Source organism: Akebia trifoliata, chromosome 11 (genome assembly GCF_017979445.1).
Source record: "Akebia trifoliata isolate Shusen 1 chromosome 11, ASM1797944v1, whole genome shotgun sequence".
Taxonomy (NCBI): domain Eukaryota; kingdom Viridiplantae; phylum Streptophyta; class Magnoliopsida; order Ranunculales; family Lardizabalaceae; genus Akebia; species Akebia trifoliata.
In genome coordinates, this window is record NC_141385.1 from 49,202,739 (window position 1) to 49,221,412 (window position 18,674).

Sequence of the window (18,674 nt, forward strand, 5' to 3'; positions counted from 1 at the left end):
TCTATTAGTTGAAGTATCTTCAAATCAAAGTCACTACCTCAGTCCATCTCTTTTTTTTATCTTTTTATTTTCAAACCTTCAGCTTGCATGCTCCTTCGACCCCAGATCTTTGGAATAAGGCTTCTAGGATGATGATGAACGTAAAAGATCCTTCTTATTGGGGTTGTTACTTGTCTTCGTTACACATAGTCAGATCATCTCAATCAACTTTCTCTTAGTTTGTCAGGTATTGGGGTTACTACCACATTTTCACAAATGCACTCATTTCTAACACTTTTTTTTTTCTTTTTAAGTCCTTCCACTCATCTTCTGAACATCTTCAACTCTATTACGCTAAATCTATAAGTGTGTTCCTTGAGTACCCAAAACTTGGCTCCAAAAACATCGTTGGCCTTATTTCTTTTTATTTGACTGGGATGTATCTATCATATATAATTCCAAAAACTCATCTACACATTAGCCTTCCAACTCTAATTCTATCGGCCACATCCTCAATCTCTCCATCTTCATGGAACTTTGACCCATTGTACCAGTAAGCAGACATGATAATTTTATTGGTTGAAGCACGCATATTACAACTATTATAACTAGCTCCTCCCTCATGCACACCAAATGTGACACGTGATAATCTTGATTTTTGCAGTGGATATATGGCCCCAGAGTACGCTTTGAGAGGTTACCTTACCGACAAAGTAGACGTCTACAGTTTTGGAGTTGTTGCCTTGGAAATCGTCAGTGGAAGGAGCAATATAAGTTCTAAGTCGAAAGAAGACGGCATTTATGTTCTCGATTGGGTAATTTAGATCTATAATCCCACTTTAATATAATTTTTGCTTATAGTTAATGAACTTTATGTGCTTGAACTTGATTTCCTGATATTCAAATCATTTACCACTACCCTTTTTTTTAAGGCATTGGTTCTAAAGGAGAGAGGAGATTTAATGGAGTTGGTGGATCCAAGGTTGGGATCTGAATTCAACAAGGAAGAGGTGTTGGAGATGATTAATGTGGCTCTCTTATGCACTAATGCCTCTTCGATACTTAGGCCTACGATGTCTACCTTGGTGAGCATGCTCCAAGGTAGAACCATTGTTGAAGAGTTAGTTTCTGATCCGAGTATCTCTGGTGATGATTCGAAATTTGATGCCATCAGAAACCATTTTAAAAAAAACCAAAGTTCGAGCATAAATGAGAGTCCAACCCAGAGAATGTTAGATGGTCCGTGGACTGGGTCTTCCACATCGGCCAAAGATCTCTACCCCTTCAAGCCAGATTCCAGTTATTGAAATTACCGAATATAGAGCTGTGAAAACTATTTTGATCTGTCTTTTTTTTTCACATGTATACATAAACGTGTATTTTATCCTTTTCATTATGATGATTGTTGCTCAACATTAATGTATGTTTATGAGAAAAGGCTTTTGTTTGAATAAAAGAAGAGTTACTATTGCCACACCAACTTGTACTATTGCCTCACCAAGTGCAATTCTTTGGTGATTTACATAAGAACTGGTGTTGCATTAGTAAAAGTTTGTGTGGCAATAGCAGCTCTCTTATTTGAAACTAATGGTTCAACCATTGGAACCGATCGAGTCAACCAACCATGACTTTTAATTCTAAAGAAAATTTAGTCAAAAAAAAATCTGCCACGTCTATATCTCTTTCTTGATATTTAAACCATCTTACATTGAAGGGTCAGTTTCCAAAACAAAGCAGCCTTCAGTATCAAAGAGGGTGGTTGAGATGCATTAATACGTCACTAAAATTTACTTTACTACCTAAAATGCCGTAAAAAAAAATTCTTTCAAAAATATCCACAAGTTCATATTTTCCAAGCTATTTTAAATGCATCTTTAACCCGTGCCCATTAATAAAACTCAAAATCTATTAAAGACTTGAGTAACCTAAAATGGGATGATTCCCTTAACTTTCTCTTTCTTGGGGATGTTATTAGTTATCATTTCATTTATTAAAGAATATTTTATTTAAAGAAATTTAATTTTGTAAATCTTATATTATATATTTATTTATCATATATTAATATTTTAAGATCTCATTATAATTTTTTTCTTATATATCAGAAATGCTAACATCCAATACCTCACAGGGAAGTTAGCATTCTCAAACATTTTTTTTTAAAAAAATACTCTTATTCATTTTATCTTTTAGTAAAAAAGATAGAGATATATTAATTTTTTATATAATAAATACTTATTTATAGTAATTGTCAAATCATTTATTATAAATAAGATATTTAATTAAAGATTAAATGTTCTTAACATTTATTATGTAAGAGATATGTATTTATTATATAAATAAACAGTTATTATATATAAAAAAAAATTAATATATTTATATTTTTTTTCACTAAAAAATAAAATAAATAAAGGTATTATTGAAAAATAAAAGTGTTGGAGAATGCTAACGTTTTTCATGAGGTCTTGGATGTTAGCATTCCCCACATATATAATAATTAGAAATCAATCCTACTAAGTTGGCCCCAATCCCACCATTTAAGAAAATTTTCCATTTGATTATCGGTCCAATTTTTAAAACATTATTTTGTTGTCGTTGATTTCAGAGCATTTGAGTAATGTTTTTTTTTTTTTAATTATATATATATAGGGAAATGTTCAACACCCTACACTTTACCCTGCACTTTACCAAATGTGTTTTGTCCTACATGGGTTAGAAGTTTTGGAATTGGCTAATTTTTTGTGTGAATGATCTCTACGGTTAAAAGATCCTCCTCACCAAAAATCAGCCTATTCCAAAAATTTTAGTCCCATGTTTACAAGTTGAAAAATTGTGGACCGTCCATTTTTTGTAAACCATTTTTTATGGGGTTAGAAGTTTTGGAATGGACTGATTTTTGGTGAGGATGATCTCCTCACCATAGAGACCATCTTCACCAAAAATCAGCCTATTCCAAAACTTCTAAATCATATAGGACAAAACACGTAGGGTAAAGTGTAGGGTAAAGCGTAGGATGTTGAACAAGATATATATATATATATATAGGTCAACCCCCGAGGGCTCGACTAGCTAAAGAATTTTTGTTATACTCTTGGCAAACTTAGAAGTCAACGAGTTTTAAAACTATGTAAATTATTTATTGCAACCCTATGCTGTGACTTCTTTTTAAATTCAACCTTATTTTTGGATGGTATTTGGCCGTCCAAGTAAACTTTTTTCTTATTTAATGCTCTCTCATCCTCGTCTCTACTATCATGTTTTTAAAATATCTAAATTACCCTTTTCTCATCTTCTTCGCATACCTGAGTTTTTAAAATATCTAATGTCATGGGGTGATCTTTCCTACAACAACTTCTAAGTGGGAAGTTCAGGGGCACCTACTTGTCAACAACAGAATGTGTAAGAAAACTCCCATTCAGTTGCGGCCTCCTTTTAGTTTCTATATTCATGAGATTAAATATTTTCTTTTAACACAATACTGTTTTCTACACCATTTTCTTTAGAAACTTGTTTGGGAGTTCTTCATTGGGCAACGACTCCTAAGTTTCAAATCTCTTCTTGTTTTTGTCCTCTTTTGTGTGTGTGTGTGTGTGTGTGAAATTGCATCTTGAATTTTGTGGATGATGTTTGTTACATTAAAACATATTTAATCTTATATCGTAATGCTGACATGATCTTAACTTTTTCCTAATTGGGAAGTGGAGTTGTTCCATGCTTGAAGAGTTTCCGTTGTCCACGGAGTAAGTCTAACCCTTTTTTTTTGGGGGGGGGGGGGGGGATTGGTGGGATTGGATTTATTCTTATCCTTCTATGCAATCCAATTTATTTCGGGCCTTTTTATCCTTGGAGTTACGTATTCAGTGTCTTTTATAGTTGAATAATCAATCAGATGTTGTATACGAGACAATCAATTTTCAAGTCCAGCAAGCCAATTTAAGCTGGATTTTTTTTACAAAGAATACATAATGAAAACTAGAAAACAATATAAATTGATGACCTACATGATGGGAATTGAAAGTACCCATGTACCTCTAGGAATTGAATAGTACTGCAATGGATTTAAACGCCACGTTAGTTTTATTTATATAAACAAGTGTCGCATAAACTCACGTGGTCATAGTTCATTGACAGAATTGCTGGAACTATGTGAGACACCATGCTTACATTGCTCTAAATATATTCCGACTTCTAGCCTTTATTTTTATTCCTCTACCATAAAACCTCTTCTAGTTAAATATTGTCATAATTGTATCTTTTTTGCCTTTATAGTTGTCTTGAAAATTTTCATTTAAATTTGATTGGGATTGTGTTGATCTTATATAATTCCAAAGTCCCCTCATTTTGACGCCCCAACTATAATTCAATGGGTTTCATCCTTAGTAAGTAATAATCTCAATTATATTGCTTCAGTGGATATGGCACCAAAGTATGCTTTGAGAGGTCATCTGACTAACAAAGCAGATGTCTACAGTTTTGGAATTTTTGCCTTGGAAATCGTTAGTGGGAGAAGCAATTCAAGTTATAGATCAAAAGAAGAGGTTGTTTATCTTCCCGATTGTGTAAATTTAGAACTATAATGCCATTGTTATATATATTCTTATATTTAATGAGCTTTACGTGATTGGGGTTAATTTCTTAATAAGCAACTCATTTACCACTTTTTTTAGAGGCATTGATTCTAAAGGAGAAAAGAACTTTAGTGGAGTTGGTGGATCCAAGGTTGGAATCTGAGTTCAACAAGGAAGAGGTCTTGACGATGATTAATGTGACTCTCTTATGCACTAATACATGTTTGACACTTAAGGCCTACAATGTCTGCGGTGGTGAGCATTCTCGAGGGTCGAACCATTGTTCAAGAGTTGGTTTCTGATCCAAGTATCTCCAGTTACAACTTGAAACTAGAGGCCATCACCCAGACTGTGTTAGATGGGCTGTGGACTGGATCTTCCACATCGACTGAAGATGTCAACCCCTTCAATGTGGATTCTAATTATTGGAATAGTTGATAATAGAGCAGTGTAGAATATTTTCAATTTTTTTTTTTTTTAAATGCGGACGGACATATTTGTCATTTCTACTATGATTTACATTGCTGAATATTGATGTTTGTATATGAAAACAAAGATTTTATTTGAATAAAAGAAACATGGGGTGTGCTTGCAGGTTTGAAACATTTTGATCTTTAACATGTACCACGTTGATATCTCGAACCTGACTTGTTGGTGATTTCGAAATATTTGTGATCAAAGAAAAAACTTCACTTTACAATTACCATTATCTAATCATAAAATAAAATGTTTTAAGAGATCTTGAGTACCCTCGAAAATTTCATGGAATACTATGCGCCTACCATCCTTTGAAACTCTTTGGAACTATTTGCTGGTCGACTTATACATATAAACAAAATTAATTTGATTAGTGACAGATAGCCGCCCAAAACAATGATTGTTCTGTGGTTTTAAGGTATTAAAATTCAATCCTGAGGAGGGTAACGTTGTCGTGTCAATCCCATCAACTTAGGAGGTGGCCCACTATATTCTCACATGACATTAGAAAATTGTTTGAAAACTAAATGGCTTTGGTTCGGATCAGATCACTATAATTCAGATGTGAATCCAACCTTGAGAGTTGAGTAAGTCACCTGTTTCGGGACTTGTCATGAAATCATATCCCTCAATCCAGACTTGTCATGAAATCATATCCCATCTCAGTCATTTGTTTGGACACTATAAATGATTAATATACAGTGATTGAAAAAAATGACTCAGGAAGTGGCTTCAAAATTTCGGTAGAACCCTCTTCTTTAAATTACACGTGGCATTTTTAAGGAGGTATCTCAAATATTAATGAAAAATATGGGTGTGAAATAAATGAAAAAAGTCATGTGTCATAGTGCGAAGAGAGTTCTATCGAAATTTTGAAGCGGGCTACCCACTCCAAGGTTGGACTCATTAACAGTTGCCAATTCCATTAACTTAAGACTAATGATAATCTGACGCTCTTTTTTAAAACAGCCCCCATACACTTTCTGACCCAGTAGTTATAGAACCATAAATCTTTTTCTTGTGTATCCTGAAGCAAATGATCTATAGATCTGTGATGGGGGCGTAAGGGGCATCTTAAAAAAGAGCGTTAGATTATCACTACTCTTAAATTAATTACCAACTTCCATTCCCCATCCAAATCCATCTATCATAATATATCTTTATCATTATAATGAGAGCATGCGGAGTAGAAGTGGTTTAACACCAAAATTTGAGTGTTCATACATGCCCCCCACTTTTATATTTAAATTTAATATAATCAATGTCATTTTGATATTTAAAAAATGAAGAAAATTGTAATCCGCAATGATCTAATCACGTTAATTAGTTTTCATAATTACAAAAGTTTCAATTTTACTATATAATCTTCTATCAAAATCCCTTTAATCAATATTTTAAATTACAAATAAACCCTTTTGATGCATGTGTGTTTGCCCTTGCCACCTTTTAGTTAGCTATAACGTTATATTTTACCAGAAGGTGGCATGTGCAAATGCACATTTATTAAAAGGGCTTATTTGTAATTTAAATATTGATTGAAGTGTTTTTGAATATTACATGGTAAAAAAGATATTTTGTAATTTTGAAAATTAAGCAACGTGTGATTACAATTTTCTTGGTTTTGACCAAAATGACCATCATTATATTGAGGTTAAATATAAAATTAGGGGCATTCATGATCACTCAAATTTTGGTGTCAAACCACTTCACCTCCACCTTCTCTCATTATAATAGTAAATGTGGGGGATCTTTTGGATCTTCCACTCCTTTAAATCCACACTACAATTAATGCGACTTTCCGGTATTCTTCTCCGATGACCCTCTAAATTTCTAATCATCTTTTCCAGTGAATCTTTTTTTTTTTTTTTTTTTGTGGATCATCTTCTTCGTTCGCATTTACTTGAAAATATAATGTTATACTAGCCAAAGAACCTCTTACGACCAAGTTAGTACTTGATAAAAATTACAATACAAGAAAAAAATAAAAGCACTAGAGTTGTATGTGGCTTGTGCTTAGGGTTTGAATGGGTGAGGCCTCCGCATTTATAAAGTGGGCTTATTAATGGGAGCTGTAAACTTAGTTGTAACTACTTACCCATGTTGTCTAGCATTTATGCTAATAGAAACCCATAATGCTTTGATGGTAATGAATATTCATTCCCCATGGTTCTTCTAACCTACATGAAGAAATGAGGAGTGACCTTAAATATGTAATGGCTCCAACTTGGTGACTATTCATTTATTCGAGTTGACTCAATCGAGTTATATTTCTACAACTCTTTCGAGCATCATATTTGTTTTACCTTGGTGGTAGAGCATGTTGTAATGGGGTTTGCTACATGAGTAATTTTATGGTAGCTAGTTATAATATTTTGCTATGACTCATGTAACTTTACACAATTCCCTTAGTATATCAATCTCTTTAGAATAATTTTCAATAAGAAGAGAAAGGGTAGAAGTAATATCAGTCATTGAGTAAGAGTAGAAAAATGAGAAATAGTAGTAGCATCAACTACTTAATTAGAGTAGGAGAAAGAGAAAAAACACTAACATCAGCTGCTAAGATTGGATTAAAAAGAATCTGATTACCTTGGTCTAGTAATTTTGCTAATCCCTAGGAAGGGGATATTTTGGTTCCTACAGTAAAGATATATATTTGAACCTTGATACCATGATTCAAAATAACATTTGAAGAACCTTGCTACAATGACTCAAAATGACACTCAAAGTAAGACTATGTGTCCAGAGAACCATAGTTTTTTTTGAGTGTATAACAATTTGTATTCCAAGAAAAAACATATATATTTTTTTTCACAGTAACACTCAATGCTACATTGAGTATTATTTCAAGTCATTTTAGCACTTTTCTTTATATTAAAATATAAAATATTTAGAAATGTGCTTAAGATTGAAAAGAAAAGAAAAAGAAAATGCCTTAATCACGAAGGTTTTGAGTTGGCTAAATAAATCACATTCCTTCATTCTATTTTGTCAAGAACCATGGATCTAAGCATTATCTTAGAGGAATAAACCTAGTTCTTATTGAATAAAATATATGATGATCAAGATCCATGTTAAGAAGTGTGTAGATGCAATTTCTTGCATTATCTCGAGATTCTCACTCACTACTTCGGATTTGATATCCTTGAGCTCATAGGTGTGCCTGCAAGGCAACCTCTTCGACACTCAAGTCAAATTGGGTACAAAAATTGATAGAGTTTCAGTGTGGGAAAAAAACATACATTTTAATGTATATTCTCTTTGTATTTATAGAGGTCCAATCCTAATTTTTTTCATTCTTTTGTTCATGTTGTCTTCCTTCTAGTTCAGAATTAGAGTCTGAATTGGAATGTAGCTGGTTTTGAATTATGTCCTTATTCATCTAATCATTTTAGTAACAAATTCCCTTTATCTATGATGATCTCTAATTTATCAGATATCTAGCAAATCATATCTTCGCCAGATCCTTGGTATTTCAGGATTTGGATTCTATGTTACACTCAACCCATTCTCTGATTCCAAGTTCCGAGATGAGATTATTCCTGTTCCCCTACCTCGGACTTAGAGTAAAGACTTCACTGGCCTCCGAAATCGACTTATTAATCTTACTTTGACAATTGGACTCAGAGTATGCTGCTATGTCAGACTCGGAATATTATCGTTCTACGTCGGACTCGGATTACTATAGTGCTATGTGTCACAATCTAGTACAAAAATAATCATCCACTAGGTAGTAGGTTTTCAAAAACTATAAGGTTGGTGACTAGCAAAACTTTGTGACCCAATCCTTCTGTTAGTGGTAAACCATGCTTTGGCTCTTTGGGAGCTGGTCCTTCTCCAATCCTCATCCCCAAAATACTGCTCTTTACAAAGAATCTCACTATATCCATTACATTAAGTATTATTTTATTTCTTAATTAAATACCAGTCATGTATGTCATCAAAAAATAGACAGTGCAATGAAATATTGGATAGCATCACAATTAGATTGCACCTATAGTTTACTAACCAAAAAATTATTATGTTACAGAATCAATCCGAATCCTTCAAAGTAGAAACTTCAATTATTAAAACATATGTTGATGCATTTAATTACTAATAAATGATAATCTTGATAAATAAATAAAAAAAAACTCTCTTTTGTTACTAGTTAGAGGTGGTGAGTGGCATAGTAATACCAATGATCCTAGCCAAGCTATATAAAAAGTATGAAAAATGCAAACAAGTCATGGATCTTAGGGTGAGTAAAAATATAATAGCAGAACACAATATAATTAGAGATGGTGATTGTATTTTTCAATGCATATATATTAAATAAATAAATTTTACTTTCTTAAAAATTATCAATACTAAATTGAAAAAGAGAATGTGTTTTCTTGCGAGAGATAGTAAGTGGTGATGGAGAAAGTAAAGTAAAAGAATCTTACAACAATACAATTTATATTTGAAGATAATCTACATAACTCAATATATGATACTCTAAAGGCACTCCACACCCTAGCATATTTTTGAACTTGGTGCTCCAGCCCTTGCACCAACTCCACGCTCTAGTCATTAAGGGAAAAGACCATAAAATTACCTTTCTCTTCATTCTTCTCAACTCTCTTTTCATTATTCCTCTCTCTATTGGCACACCCTCAATTTTTTTATTTTTTATTTTAATTCAAGTTGAACTTGAACACTATCTAATTGTGTAAGGGGTTTATATGACGAACTCCATGATAGGATCAATTCTAAGACAAATAGGATTTTCCATGGGAATTTGACCTTGGGCTGGCCCACCACCCTACCCATTAATTCACGACTCAACCTCGTGAACAACCCAATGGAATAAAGCCTCAAAATCCCAGCCCACAAGCCAGCCCATGTCCACAAATCTTTGAGCCTACTTATGGGATGGGTTGGTCTACATGTTTTCTTATATTTCAAAATTATAGCTATAATATAAGTTGGCCTCCCAACAGGTCAAACTCCCAAAGTAGAAGCCTGACCCGATAACAAAACTGGCCTGAAACACTACCCAAACCCACTACACATGGGCCCAACTGAATCCAGTTATACTGTTATAAATTTGGGGTGCAGAGTACTGAAAGCTCAGAGTTTACCAGGAGTGCTCCCACCAGAGCTCATCAAGCTTCACTACCTTCAGGAAATGTAAGTGCTCTTTAATGCGCCACTGATTCAATTTAGACTTCCCCCACATTAGTTTCTTAACTGACGCATTTATTTCAATTTGCAAAAAAATATTTAAAAATAACTGTAACTGTTTCTGTTTTTAATCTTCTTCACAGTGATCTCACCCGCAACTACCTTAACGGTACAATTCCCTCAGAATGGGGTTCAATGAAATTGATGTTCATGTAAGCTCACTCATCCCCATGGCTTACATTAGCAAATCAATGCTTTTTTTTTCTACAATTAACAATGAGGTATCACTTGCAGCACCCTTTTGGGAAACCGATTATCGGGTCCAGTTCCAATAGAACTCGGAAACATCAAAACTCTCAGAACTCTGTGAGTTCTGATTCTCCCTTTTTTTTTTCTCAATTTTCTATAATGAAAATGTTTAAGAGTTCCATATAAGTGAGATTTTAATTTCCAGGTCATTGATGTGCAACCAACTCTCTGGAGTTCTACCTCCAGAGCTTGGAAATCTGGTTGACATAGAGGGCATGTAAGATCTTTCAGCCATTTTATGTCATTTATGAGATTTTTTGAATATGGGTATTTGTATAATTGGCGTATTCTCAAAGAATTTTCTTATGTTACTATTGATCGATCGTTTGGTTTAATGATGTTTTGCTATGGTAGATGTATAAATCCAACAATTTTATATCGTTTATGGGATTTTTTTAATATGGGTACTTGTATAATTGTCATATTTTTTAATAATTTTAGGATGTTATCGCTGATGACTGATTAGTAGATTTATAAATCCAACAATTTTGTCGGTTATGGGATTTTTTTTAATATGGGTATTTGTATAATTGTCATATCTTCGAATAATTTTAGCATGTTACCACTGATCGGTAGATGTATAAATCCAACAATTTTATAGTTTATGGGATTTTTTGAATATGGATATTTGAGTAATTGTCATATTTGTTAATAATTTTAGCATGTTATATACAACTATTTGATCGTTTGGTCCAACGATGTTTTGTTATGGTAGATATATTAGCTCCAACAATTTTACGGGGGAGTTGCCAAAGACACTTGCTAACCTGATTAACTTGAAGTACTGGTAAGTTTTTTTTCACACCTTTGTGCTTTTTTGTATCAAAAGTTCTTCAAGTATTTGAGTTCAACACCCTCTATGTTACTTATGTGCAGCTTTATAAGTGATAACCATTTTACTGGAAAGATACCCGATTATATACAGAACTGGACAAAGCTCGAACACTTGTAAGATTTTCAATCCATCTGAATTTTTGAGTGCCTTATAATGATAGGAAATCCAAATTTCAATAACTTCTCAATCATCTCATTTGAAATTTTGTTTATTGGCAGAGCATTACATGCAAGCGGTTTGAAAGGTCCCATTCCTTCTGGCATTTCTCTTTTGACCAAATTATATAAGCTGTGAGTGATCCTTACTTATATCTTGTTCTTTTAATTGTTTTGGTGATCTTTGGCTAAGCAATTCACCGTAGTAGTTAATGGTTGGTGGGATTTCTTTATGTAGGAGGATTAGTAACATAAATGGCCCGGAAACTCCTTTTCCACCTCTAAGTAACATGTTAAACATGAGCAAACTGTGAGTTGAATGCCTATATAAAGTATTACCATTCTTTTCTGTCTAAAACTGGTGGTTTAAAATGACATAAATTTGATTGTGTTGCAGTATATTGAGGGATTGTAATATTATTGGAGAGATACCGGCATATCTCGGGGATATGAAGAGTTTGGAAACTTTGTAATAATGGACTTCCTTTTTCTTCAGATAAGATATTAAGAATTATGTGTTGGGAATTTTATTATTTAATAAAAATAAGTGTTTATTAAATTTCAGAATTATTTCTTTCCATAGCATTTCTGTGTTAAATATTGATGAACAATATTTTAGAAGTAACATGATCGTTGAACATGTTTTTTGGGGTGAAAATTCCAAGCAGAGATCTCAGCTTTAATAAGTTATCAGGACAAATTCCACGCAGCTTTGATAGTCTGTCAAAAATAGATTTCATGTAAGTGATCTGATTAGTATCTGTAATTTTTCTTACAGAAAGTTTTATCATGACTTCTATAATATTAGTATGTTACTAATTAGATGATTGTGATTAGGTTCTTGACTGGGAATTTGCTTACTGGACCTGTGCCTGATTGGATGCTGAAGAAAGCTGAAGGCATGTGAGTTTCTCTTCTTGACTGCATAACTTTCATCTTATTTATTTGTAACCCACGTTCATACTGTGAGGGGGAAGGCAATATTTCTTCACTTGGTTGTTGGTATCTGCACCTTGTAAATTCTATTTTGTGGTGTAGATTTGGTTGGTTTGAGGAGCAGTAAGTTTGTGTTGTGCATTTAAATGCAAATGACGTAACCAAAATCACTTGTATGTAAGTATGTATGTATGCCTTATTTAAGCTCATTTGTGGAAACCACTCACCCTCAAAGTGACAACTGACATAGAAGAGAACTCTGGCACTTGTGTTGAAATTCCGAGGTTTACCTTAAAATCAACCTCAAAAGCTCTTTATATTGGATGTTTTATCACTTGGGCATTTTATGTGGGCAAAATTTGAATTCAGAGTTAATGCTAAAGCTCAAAAAAGTAGTTTAGCTTTTATATATATTGAATTAAAAAATATTGCAATGTCGGCATACAGTGATCTTTCCTACAACAAATTTTCGGTGGAAAGCTCAGGGGCACCTAGTTGTCAAGACCATAATGTGTAAGAATACTTCCATTAAATTTTTTGCTTCCTTTTAGTCGTAGCTTCATATGGTTTAATATATTTTTTCTGCACTATTTTCTTCAGAAACTTGTTTGGAAATTCTTTACTGGGCAACAACTCGTAAGTTGCAAATATCTGTTCTTCTCTCTGTCTTGCTTTTTTTTTTTTTTTTCTTTTTCGGTAGAAATTGCATAATAAACTTTGTAGATGATCACCAATGCTTCTGAGAAACTACTTCAGTTCAGTGCTTTTTTACATTACATTTAAATCTGCTATTGTCATTCTAACATGATCTTAACCTTGTACCGATCGAGAAGTGGAGTTGTTCAATGTTTGAAGAGTTTCCGCTGTCCACGGGGTAAGTCTACTGCTTTTCTTGGAATAAGAATTTATGATTTTTCCTTGGATTTGTTTTTTTTCCTCATTCCAATTTGTTTTGGGATTAGTATTCTATTTTCTTTTTTTCCTTCAGTTACATAATTAGTGTCTTCCATAGTCGAGTGATCAACTGAATGTTGTATATGAGCCTATCCATTCTGAAGTCTAGTGAGCCAATTTAAGATGGATTTTGTATAAAGAGAACATAATGAGATATAAAATGGAGACCAACACAAGGCGGATAGAAAGTAACCCTTTTATCTATAGGAAATGAAATACATAAATAAGCTTCTTATAAACCATTTAAGCAAACTGCATACACAATTTTTTTTCCTTATGGAGATGATACCTCTTTAGCGTTAGATAAATTTGAATGGAGGAATAAGATTCGTTCCGTGAAACTCATTTTTTTTTTTGGGGGGGGATAAGGTTTTGATAATGATGATGATCATGGGTGATTCATCCAAGGTCATTCAGGGACATTAAACACATTGCAAGAAAGTGCAGTTATTTGATTGGCTCAAATGTCTGAGTGGTAAAGAACACCATTGGCTAAATTACTTAAGTATGGCTAAATTCCTATAATACTGTACCCTTGATAACTTCTTCTATTTTTTCTTCCCTACTATGGAAAAAAAGTAATTGATAATTTAGTAATTTATCCTTTTCTTGTGAACACCCATTTAGCATTTTAGTCACGTTGATAGATATATTGGTTACAAAAAGAAGATAGTCTAATTTTGGAAACTTTTTTTGTTTATATCCACTGAGATTTAATCCATTATTGCTTGGCTGCCAGATTGGTATTCGTTTCATATAAATTGTGGTGGGAAGGAAGTTACAATCAACAGAGATATAACATATGATGATGATGTAGACCCATCTGGTCCTTCAAGGTTCTTCCAAAGTAGAAATAACTGGCATTTAGCAGCACTGGGAACTTCATGAACAATAACAATAAAGTGGACAACTATATAGCAACAAATACGTCCAACCTCTCTATGAACAACTCTGAATTGTACACGACAGCCCGCCTTTCTCCCCTTTCTCTTACATATTATGGGTTTTGTCTATTAAATGGAAACTACATCGTGAACCTCCACTTTGCAGAGATAATATTTACAAATGACAAAACATATAGAAGCCTTGGAAGACGCATATTTGATGTTTACATTCAGGTAGTTAATCAAATTATAATTATTTATTCCATGACATACAAAGGTCACGAGGTTTAACTAGATTAATTTATTGCAGGGGAATCTGGTATTGAAGGATTTTAACATCGAGTATGAAGCAGGTGGTGTTGGTAAGGCAATCGTAAAAAAATTCAGTGCAGCTGTGACAATTAGCACTCTAGAGATCCGCTTTTATTGGTCTGGAAAGGGAACAACAGTGATGCCTGATAGAGCTAACTTTGGTCCTCTTGTGTCAGCTATTTCTGTGGATCCTGGTAAGTTGAATGTTTAATTACACTGTTCACAATGCCTTTAACATATGAAGTGAGTACTGGTGTTTAATAACATTTCTTATTATTGAGTAAATTAATTCAAATTAGACGAGTCCAACCCTTTATCCTTTCTCGACACTTGTTGATAAATTAACAGAATTTGAGAAATGAGCCAATTTTAGGGATTTTTTTCCAAGTCACGGAAGAAATAGTGAGGTCATGAATAAAAGCATCTAAACACATTTAGAATCTATCAGCAATCTTACCATACCATGCTCATGAGACTAATTTCGGCCAATAAAGAGCCATTTTGTCTTTTTTTTTTTTTTTTTTTATTTCACCATCATCATCAAAGCCTTATCCCAGAAATTTGGGGTTCGCTGAACGAATCTTGTCCCTCCATTCAATTCTGTCTAATGCCATGTCGCATCTTAATCGAAGCGTGTTCATATATCCTCTCTCTTATGCATTTCTTTTTATTGATTGTGTCTCTCTCATCTGATACACGTTTCTTTCTATTGATTGTGTATGCGTGCAGATTTTGAACCTCCTTCAGAAGGTGGAAAGAAGACACCTGCAGCTGTTGTGGTTGGACTTGTGGCTTCAGTTTTATGCTTTATTTTCATGATTATCGGTATTGTTTGGTGGAAGGGATGCCTCAGACGAAAGAACACAATTGACCAAGGTGGGAGCTCTCCCAAATCAATTACTTAATCCTCCTAGTGAACAAGAAAAAAAATAAACACTAGAAGTTAAAGAAAAAAAGAAACATGCAAGAATTAGTTCGTCTTCGAAAATCTATTGTGACTTATCTTACTCTCAATTCATGGTCTGCTTTTCAAATGTCTCTAGTTGCATGTGTTTGAGTGTTGTGTTATCCGCCTCCCCTCCCAGGTGTCACATGCTCACGTATCGTGCCCCAATTCGACCCATGACCCTCTTATATTCATATTTGTGTCACCCTTATGAGTGAGAGGGAGTGTTGAGTGTTGTGTTATCCGCCTCTACTCCCGGATGTCACGTGCTCACGTATTGTGCTCCAGTTCGACCTATGACCCTTTTATATTCATAGTTGTGCCTTCCCCATCAGATTGGTCTTTTGGGGTAAATGATTGTCAACTAAAAATGAAGTACAGAATGCAAGAACTTGAGGATGCACCTCTCTTCTAACGTATCTCCTTGGACAGATCTGAAAGGTCTAGACCTACAAACCGGTTCCTTCACCTTAAGGCAAATTAAAGCTGCCACAAACAACTTTGATGTTGAAAACAAGATTGGAGAAGGTGGTTTTGGTCCAGTTTACAAGGTATTGTATATAGAAATCATTTTTTCAAAATGATGACAACGCTAGTTTATTTGTTGAAATTACAAAATCATCATTTAAATCTTCAATGAGATAAGGATTTTATGCAAATTCAAAATCACTTAATTAGTATTTCAAATTAAAAAAAATACTCTCGCAAAAGTTAGATTATGTATTTAAATTTTTTAAAATAATTATTAAAAAATTAATCTATTTTTGTAATAATTGTGTCTTTGCACACTAGTGGTTATATAATTGAAACTTTACATTCTTACTCAAATACAGGGTCATCTATGAGATGGTACTATAATTGCGGTGAAACAACTTTCTTCCAAATCAAAGCAAGGAAACCGTGAATTTGTTAATGAGATTGGCATGATTTCTGCTCTTCAACATCCCAATCTTGTAAGGCTTTATGGATGTTGTATTGAAGGAAAACAATTGTTGCTAATATATGAATACATGGAAAATAACTGTCTAGCCCGTGCTTTGTTTGGTAAGTGCAACATCATTTGCTCTTCACTAATTTGTTCCAAGTAGTAGGATAGGTAATATTGTTTAGACTAGTGTCTTTAATTTTTGTTGATCTGATGATCTAAAGGTTCCGAAGAATGTCAATTGAAATTGGGTTGGCCTACAAGGCACAAGATTTGTGTTGGTATAGCAAGAGGTCTTACTTATCTCCATGAAGAATCAACACTGAAGATTGTTCACAGAGACATCAAAGCTACTAATGTACTGCTTGATAAGGATCTTGAACCCAAGATATCTGACTTTGGTTTGGCCAAACTTGATGAAGAGGATAACACCCATATCAGCACTCGAATTGCTGGAACTTTGTGAGGCACCGCGCTTAAATTGCTCTTAATTTATTCTGATTTATAGCCTTTATGTTTATTTATCTACCTTAAAGCCTCTTCAAGTATATGTATTCATAATTTTATGTTCTACCCAAAAAGAGCTATAGATTTTTTTTTTCCCTTTCTACAAGTTCAAGAACTTCAACCTGTTATCATTTTTGGGGTTGGCTTAACAAATCATGTTCCTTCATTCAAGTCTATCTGAAGGGATGTCTTCTATTATTTGAAGTATCTTCAAATCAAACTCGCTACCTCAGTCCATGTTTTTTTTATCTTTTTATTTTAAAACCTTCAGCTTGCATGTTCCTTTGGCCCCAAATCTTTGGGATAAGGCTTCTATGATGATGATGAATGTAAAAGATCCTTCTTATTGGGGCTGTTATCTGTCTTCGTTACACATAATTAGATCATCTCAATCAACTTTCTCTTAGTTTGTCACGTATTGGGGCTATTACCACATTTTCACAAATGCACTCATTTCTAACTTATTTTTTCTTTTTAAGTCTTTCCACTCATCTTCTGAACATCATCAACTCTATTATGCTAAATCTATATGTGTGTTCCTCGAGAACCCAAAATTTGGCTCCAAAAACATAGTTGGCCTTCATTGTTGCCTTATAAAAATTTTCTTTTTATTTGACTGGGATGTATCTATCATGTATAATTCCAAAAGTCATCTACACATTGGCCTTCCAACTCTAATTCTATCGGCCACATCCTCAATCTCTCCATCTTTACGGAACTTTGACCCATTCTAAGGGTAATCAGACACGATAATTTTATTGGTTGAAGCACACATATTACAACTATTATAACTAGCTCCTCCCTCATGCACACCAAATGTGACATGTGATAATCTTGATTTTTGCAGTGGATATATGGCCCCAGAGTACGCTTTGAGAGGTTACCTTACTGACAAAGCAGACGTCTACAGTTTTGGAGTTGTTGCCTTGGAAATCGTCAGTGGGAGGAGCAATATAAGTTCTATGTCGAAAGCAGACGGCATTTATCTTCTCGATTGGGTAATTTAGATCTATAATCCCACTTTAATATAATTTTTGCTTATATTTAAGGAACTTTATGTGCTTGAACTTGATTTCCTGATATTCAAATCATTTACCACTACCCTTTTTTTTAAGGCATTGGTTCTAAAGGAGAGAGGAAATTTAATGGAGTTGGTGGATCCAAGGTTGGGATCTGAATTCAACAAGGAAGAGGTCTTTTGGTTGTGATTAATGTGGCTCTCTTATGCACTAATGCCTCTTCGATACATAGGCCTACGATGTCTGTGGTGGTGAGCATGCTCCAAGGTAGAACCATTGTTGAAGAGTTAGTTTCTGATCCAAGTATCTCTGGTGATGATTCAAAATTTGATGCCATCAGAAACCATTTTCAACAAAACCAAAGTCCGAGCATGAGTGAGAGTCAGTCCCAGAGAATGTTAGATGGTCCGTGGACTTGGTCTTCCTCGTCGGCCAAAGATCTCTACCCCTTCAACCCAGATTCTAGTTATTGGAATTACTGAATATAGAGCTGTGAAAACTATTTTGATCGTCTTTTTTTTTACATGTATACATAAATGTGTATTTTATCCTTTTCATTATGATGATTGTTGCTCAACGTTAATGTATGTTTATGAAAAGAAAGCCTTTATTTGAATAAAAGAAGAGAGTTACTATTGCCACGACAACTTGTACTATTGCCTCACCAAGTGCAATTCTTTGGTGATTTACATAGGAAATGGTGTTGCATTAGTAAAGTTTGTG

At 33.9% G+C, this 18,674-nt stretch overlaps 2 pseudogenes across 2 annotated transcripts in view; both read left to right on the forward strand.

Moving 5' to 3' along the window:
• The window catches only part of LOC147392358 (putative leucine-rich repeat receptor-like serine/threonine-protein kinase At3g14840), a 75,175-nt pseudogene extending 73,866 nt beyond the window's left edge, over positions 1-1,309 (forward strand). Inside the window, exons 22-23 of the transcript XR_015182652.1 lie at positions 644-794; positions 912-1,309. The product of XR_015182652.1 is annotated as a putative leucine-rich repeat receptor-like serine/threonine-protein kinase At3g14840 (transcript). The remainder of the gene's footprint in view (positions 1-643; positions 795-911) is intronic.
• Positions 1-18,528, forward strand: part of LOC147392359 (putative leucine-rich repeat receptor-like serine/threonine-protein kinase At3g14840) — a 69,977-nt pseudogene extending 51,449 nt beyond the window's left edge. The window contains exons 3-24 of the transcript XR_015182653.1: positions 10,104-10,175; positions 10,313-10,381; positions 10,464-10,535; positions 10,624-10,695; positions 11,194-11,265; positions 11,355-11,426; positions 11,532-11,603; positions 11,707-11,778; positions 11,866-11,937; positions 12,137-12,208; positions 12,306-12,371; positions 12,852-12,917; positions 13,005-13,040; positions 13,238-13,278; positions 14,098-14,476; positions 14,553-14,748; positions 15,284-15,430; positions 15,933-16,051; positions 16,334-16,544; positions 16,650-16,887; positions 17,780-17,930; positions 18,048-18,528. The product of XR_015182653.1 is annotated as a putative leucine-rich repeat receptor-like serine/threonine-protein kinase At3g14840 (transcript). The remainder of the gene's footprint in view (positions 1-10,103; positions 10,176-10,312; positions 10,382-10,463; positions 10,536-10,623; positions 10,696-11,193; positions 11,266-11,354; positions 11,427-11,531; positions 11,604-11,706; positions 11,779-11,865; positions 11,938-12,136; positions 12,209-12,305; positions 12,372-12,851; positions 12,918-13,004; positions 13,041-13,237; positions 13,279-14,097; positions 14,477-14,552; positions 14,749-15,283; positions 15,431-15,932; positions 16,052-16,333; positions 16,545-16,649; positions 16,888-17,779; positions 17,931-18,047) is intronic.
• Positions 18,529-18,674: the final 146 nt, after the last annotated feature.